Genomic DNA, 7,477 nt, shown 5'->3' with positions numbered 1-7,477 from the left:
CCTAAGAATACGCTACTAGAGTTCTTTAAGGCTAAAAAGTAGAAGAAGCTTACTTAGGTAATTATTATAGTTATTTATAATAGTATATACTAATCTAGGTAATAGAGCTTTAGTTATAAGAATATTAAAATTACTAGTATTCTTTAAGATCGCAGATCTAGTAGAACAAACGTAGAACACTTTATTAACTCTTAAGCTTTCTTTACTAATCTATTAAACTTAAGTACTTATACTATAGCTTAGCGTAATAGATAAGCTATAATAATAGAGAAAGAGACTACTAAGAGAAAGGCTAGAGATATAAACTATAGTACTATAACTACGCTTAAGAAGAAGCTTAAGAGGTAGAGTAGATAAAAGAATATATAGTTTTATAATACTTAGTAGAAGCTTCTTTAGAATAAGTAGTATAAGTAGAAGAAGAGCTATAAGTTAATATAGTCTATTATTATAGTATTAAACTAACTATAAGTAGTAGAATAGCTAGAGAATAAACTTACCTCTACTTATAAGAAATAGAACTATATCTATAAAGAAATTAATATCTATATACTTTATTCTACTCTAAATTACCTCTCTAATACTAATAAGAAGTCTAAGAAGATATCTTTCTCTAGAAAAGTAACGAGCTTATATACTTTTTTTAACTCTAGTAGTATAGTTAAAAAGCTTATTTAGAAGAACTATTATACTAGCTTTAATAAGATTAAGAATAACTTCTTTCTAAGTAAGACTACTTATACTAAGTAGCTTAATCAGGTTAAGAATCTTGATAATAAAGAACTAGTAATAGTAAAGTTAGAGGCTTAGGCGTAGATTTATTATATTACTTTATTATATACCTATTACTAACTTAACTAGACTACGCAATTCTAGTACTATAGTATCTAAGGCTAGAGAAGTTATTAATAATAAGTATTTAGAAGGCAATTAATAACTTAGAGAATGAATATAATTCTAAGAATTATAATAAGTATAGTTTAGAGGTTATTAATTCTAAGAATAATAGTTCTAGAGAGTCTAAGACTTTAAGTAGAGAGAAGTCTAAGAGTGATAAATTTAATAATAGTATAATAGAGAAATAGAGAGTTACTCTATTAGTAGCGTTCTTAGTACTTACTTTAGTCTATAATACTAAATTTTAATATAGAACCTAATATTAGTACTTTACTAATTACCTCTAAAATAGTACTAACACTAAAAACTCTTGACTTAGTCTATGTACTATAATATACTAATTTCTATACTATAGTTTTATATTATTATAAAGTATTAGAGCCTTTTAATTATTCTATCTAAATATACCTATTATAATAATACTCTATTATACTAAAAAAAATTATTTCTTAAGTACTACTAGTTATAATAGTAAGTTACTATAGCTATACCTACGTAATAATATAGAAAATAATAAAGATAATGTTCTAAGCTCTATTAACTCTCTATTAGATTTTGTAGTAAAGTTAGTAAACTTAAAGTTTAATAGTAAGCGTTATATAAGAGGTAGAGAAAAATTAGCTATATAACTAGTAATATATTCTACTTATCTTATTATAGATAGAGACGCTTATAAAGCTATTATTATAGTATAGATAAATTAGTAAAGTAAGATACTATATATAGTAGATCTTTTAAACGCTTACTTTTATAAGAATAATTCTATACGTATAAGTGTAGTATAGGCTTAAGTAGGTAAAGTAGTAGAACGCTAGAGTAGTAGACTATACGTTTATTATCTAAGATATAGAACTATTCTTTAGTATCTAGTTAGTTTACTAAGTATAAGTATAAAGTATATATTAAATTATTATAATATAAGCCTTTATAGAGTAATAAATATCTCTATTTACTCTAAACTATATACTCTATTTATACTATACATTTATACTACGCCTAAACCTATATCTACTTACTCTACTAAAACCTTTAAGCGCAAAGTTATACGTATAGTAATTAATAATAAGTAGTCTTTCTATACTATAGAGTAACTATTATTTTATTAATTTATATAGTTTCTATAACTAGGTACTATAATAACTACGCGTTATAAATTTATAGAAATACTTAACTAATAATTTAATAAGGTAAGAGTAGCTCTACTTTAAGATTCTAACGCTAAAACTAATTTATCTATTATACTAGATACTTAGTAAGCTACTAATTACCTTAGTTCTCTTACTATTAAGGTTTACTATATTAGTAGTAGCTAGAAACTCTACAAGAGACTACTTAATTTTATACTTACATAAGAAAGATATGCTAGCGTAATTATAGTACCTAACGTTATAAAGGTATTATAAAATGTAAATATTAAATTACGCCTTCTTACTAATATCTATAATAACGCTAATAATAATTATATAATTATAACCTCTATTAGAAACTAACTAGACGTAAATAGTATTTCTTAGAGTTTAGATAAAAATATAATTCTATATGTAGCTTATATAATTAACTTTATAGTTTAAAATATTATCTAATATCTTAAGCTATAAGTATCTAATAAGCTAGAGAATATAGAGATACTATAGATATACTACGTTAGTAACGTAGAAGCTATAGTTTTAGTACCTAACTCTTTATAAAAGATAAGTATTTTATATTATTATAGTATATTATTATAGGCTTATTACTACGTAGCTATAGGCTTTCTATATAGCTATTAACGTGTTACCTTAATAATATAAATATTTTATTACACTCTAAGCCTATTTACTTACTAATAGGCGTCTATTAGTAATCTAAGACGTAAAGACAAAGTAGAATTTAGTATATAATATATATAGGCTCTTAAGTTATAATTATTTATTAATAAGTAGTTAAATAATAAGATAGCTAATAAACTAGGCGTTTACAACCTAAATAGTTAAAGAGATTAGTTAGCTAATATTAATTTCCGCGATCGTAAATAACTACAGCTCTCTAGTAGTAAATAGTAATACCTATAGAGAATAACAAAGCTACTAGAGAAATTTAAAGTTACTACTAATTTTCTTAGCTAGTAAAAAGAACTACAGATATAGTATATTTAGTAGATATATAACTACTTATTAAATTTTCTAGATAGAATAACTACTAAACTAGATAAAGATTATAGTAAATAGGTAACAACTAACTAGCTAGTAGTTATAAGATTTATAGCTAATAAGAGTAAAGAGAAGCTTAAAAAGTACTATTCTAAGACTAATACTAAGCGTAGGTATTTATTTAACTATATAACTATTCTTACCCTAATATGGAAACTTAATATTTATAAGGTTATATTATTATATTCTTTTATTATAATTAGGTACTAATAGCTTCTAGAAGAAGAGATAGAAAGTAATATATAAAGAAATATATCGCGAGTAGTTTCGTAACTACCTAGATTACTATAAATATTAAATATTAACTCTAGCGTTAGATACAAAAACTAGTATACTTAGAATATAGCTATTTTTAGTCTATTAAAACTTATAGGATAATAAATAGTTTTAGGAAAAGGATTCTCTACTACTAATAGCTAGCTTCTTTAGATTATTTATCTTAGAAACTAAGAACGCTATTTTTTTTACTAGAGAGAAGAGTAAACTCTATCTTTTAAGCTTATAGTAATCTAAGATCATAACTTTAAATTACTATAATAGTAGAGTAACTTTATATCTATTTATTCTAAGCTAGTGCAGGTTATAAAGCATATTCTAGTAATTTCTATTACTTAAGTTAGAGTAGAGTAAGTTTTTAATAGTTTAAAGAACGTAGTTAGTAATAAAAGATATTATCTTTTACCTATAATACTATAGAACGTTATATTTCTTAAGAATACTATTAGTTAGAAGAATAACATAAGTATATATAAGAAGAAGAATATCTCTAGTAACCTACCTCTTAAATAGCCTCTTAATTTACTACCTCTAGTATTTAGAGAGAAGCCTTATATATATAGAGAGGATATAGACTCTAATATAGATAATAGAGCTAAATAGAAGAAGTCTTTACCTCTTAATAAGTACTATACTTTATAGCAAGCCTATACTACTAACTCTTCTAACTTTAATAGCCTATATATTATTACTTAACTATAATAAAGCACTATAATAATATAATATAGTAATTTTTGCTACCTATAGTCTATATACTACGTAACTATAATAAAGCACTAAATATAGAAGATATTAATAATAAGAAATTATATAGTCTATCTGTAAAGTTTTCTTCTAGTTTTCTATTTCTAGCTTAGAATATCCTAGCTAGTAAAGCTACTTATACTAATATAACTTTTCTTTTCTTAGATTTTTTTTACACGATGTAAATACTAGTAGAAATAGAAAAAAAGTGTTCTATTAGCCTTTTTTTTATTTTTGCTATATACACTAGATTACTACTAAAATGTATAATAAAGAACCTTTTTAGCTATTGCAAAAACTATATTATTTTAGTCTATTTAAGGTAAGGTAAGGAAAGTGAAATTCTTATTTTTATATTAAATTTTCGATAACTAAGTCTTTTCTTAATATTAATTAGTATTTAAAATTACCTATAATATATAAATCATTCATTCTACTTTATCTATAATTTTAATAATAGATTGTTAGGTAATTTCTATATATATTATATTAGCTTCTTTATTATATTTGGTATAAGCTATTCTTAATATAAGATTACTATATAAATTATATTATAAGTAAGTCTAGTAGTATTATAGTAAGTATAATTTTATTAAAGTTTTCTTAAGCTCTTTTCTCTAAAAGTCTACTTATTAAGTTGTTTATCTTAAAGCTTTTCTTTTTACTTATAACTTTAAAAAAATATTTGTAGTTCTCTATATTAAAAAAGTTTCTATTTATATTTACTTTTTGCTCTATTAAGTATACTAGTGTAGAAATACAGGCATAAAGTAGTTAAGTAATATAGTATATAATTAAAATATAGATATATATTCTAAATACTCTATTTTATAGTAAGTAGTAGTAAATATTCTTCTATAAGTTTTAGAAATTAAAACTAAGCTATAAAGTTTTATACTATTAAACTTTATATAAAAGTGTAAAGTAGAAAGCTTGAATTTAACTAAGAATCTATAGAGAAGAGATAAACTAAAGTATATATTCAATGTATCTTTAAAATAATATATAGAAGTTATATATATCTTATTAATCTTTAAAACATCTATATAGAAGTACAAAGTAAAAAGAGCTATGACTATAGAAATATAGTAATTAAGATCTAAAAAGTGTTTACAGCTGTTTCTAAAGTAAGACTATAAAGTAATAAAGTATAGTAGTGTAAAATATTAAGTTAGTAATAACTCTAAAACTATTATGTTATAGCTATTTTAAGATAGTAGAAGAGTTTAATATATATAATTCTACTAGACTCTTTAGCTTATGTTATAAAAAAGTACAAATATCTTTTCTTTTCTTTTTTTCTTTTATCTTCTTTATCTTCTTTTATCTTCTCTATCTTCTATACTTTCTATATCTCTTATATCTTTTTTATATTCTATATCTTCTTTATCTTAACTTATTAATATAGTAACTATATTATTTATAAAAGCTCTTCTTATCTTTAAGATATATATAAATTATACTACAACTACTATAACTAAGACTACTATAGTTATTATTAAGTATAGGCTAAGTAGAGTTAAAATAATAAACTATTTGATTATAAACTAGTAGTTTAAAAAAATAATAGATTAGATATACTACTATACTAGACTAGCTTTTAGATTTTATATAAATTATAGGTTAGTATACTTTATATTTAATAAGTTCTTAAGTTTTAATATCTACTACTTAAGCTATATTAGTATTATACTATTAAGTAATTTTATAGTACTTAAAGTCTATACTAGAATATAGTATATATACTAGTAAGATCTTATTACTACTAATAGAGGTTCTTAGTAGACTAATTATAAGAAAAGCTTTTTAACCTATAAAGTACTTATTTATCAGTGTAAAGAGTAAATACTATATCTTCTATCTATAGTAGAGAAGCTATTTAAAATTAAAGCTAAGAGGTCTCTTGCTTTCTCTACTATTAATCTATCTATCTCTTCTTAAGCTATATCTATAGTAGCTTCTATATAGGCTAGTAATATATAATAATACTAATAGCTATAAACTTATAATTAGACTAATAAAATAAGTAAGATAGATAATTTAGATAATAGAGTAATAATAGCTTATTAATAAGCTTAAAGTAGAATACATAACTAGTATAAACTATAGATACATTTAAAATCTTTTAAAAGTATTTAGCTAGCGCATTAAGCTATAGAGAATGTATAACTCTTTTATAGCACTATAGACTTATTACTACTACTACTAATTCTTAAATTTTCTTAAGCGTTTAGATAATAATAATTTTAACAAAAGTAGTAGTAGTAGGATTACTTACTTTTAAGAAGAACTATATATAATATAGTAGTAACTACTAGGTATTATCTATATATAATAAGTAGTTATACATAATTTAATTTAGATTATAAGTCTTTATTATAAGCTTAGAAAAGAAAGAAAAGTGGTATAGATAGGTAGTAAGAGGTATTTAAGCTTAGGCTTAGTTTTCATAACTTTAAATTTTAATCATTTATTATTTATAATATAGTATAATATTAAAAGATATAACGTAGTAGGCTCTATCTCTAAGGTCTAGAGAGCACATTTTTTTTTAAGTTTAGTATCTAAAGTATTTACTATCTAAACGTCTATAAAGCTAAAGAGATTAAAAGCTAGTAATTAAAAGTACTATATACTATAGTTCTTATTCCTACTATAGTATATATGTAAGCGCACATTTCTTTAGTATATTTAGATTCTATTAGCTACATACTTTATATAAAACTTAATTATAAAGTTTTTACTAACTTTTTAATAATATTTTCTAGTATATCTTTAGTTTATGAAATCAATCTTATCTTTCAATTATAGTATTCTAGACTTACTATAGTCTTAGACTAGCTTTACGTAGTACTAGTCTTTTCTATTAATTTTTATATAGCTTTTTAGCTATATTATAGTCTAGTACTTTAGAAGTACTATAAATACTATAAGCTACTATAAAATTAATTTTAAGGTACTTTAAGTACTATTATTTTAAAGACCTATAATTATAATTTCTAGTATAAGAAGTAAGCTTTATAAGAGTAGTATTAAGTTTTTTGAAAATAATCTTATAACTTATTTTTAATATTATTAGGCCTTTTTAAAATTTTATTCTAAATATATAATTCAAGAGCTAGTAGTCTAAGTACTTCTAAATAATATTTATATTACTAGAGTTTCTATAGTAGCTTCTTTTAAATAATTAATACCTACTACTGTATAAAATAATGTAAGGGAAATATATATTTATTAACTCTTTAGCTTATGTCTTTGAATTTTCTAGCTAATTTTTTATCTAAATCTTAACTTTTTAGTAGTTATATTAGATATTTATTTATTATCAAAATTCTAAAATTCTGATATATTATTATCAATTAGCTTAGATT

This window comes from Alternaria incomplexa (assembly GCF_024043165.1).
Source record: "Alternaria incomplexa strain BMP 0042 chromosome Unknown scaffold_5, whole genome shotgun sequence".
NCBI classification, from domain to species: domain Eukaryota; kingdom Fungi; phylum Ascomycota; class Dothideomycetes; order Pleosporales; family Pleosporaceae; genus Alternaria; species Alternaria incomplexa.
This window is presented reverse-complemented; position numbering follows the sequence as displayed.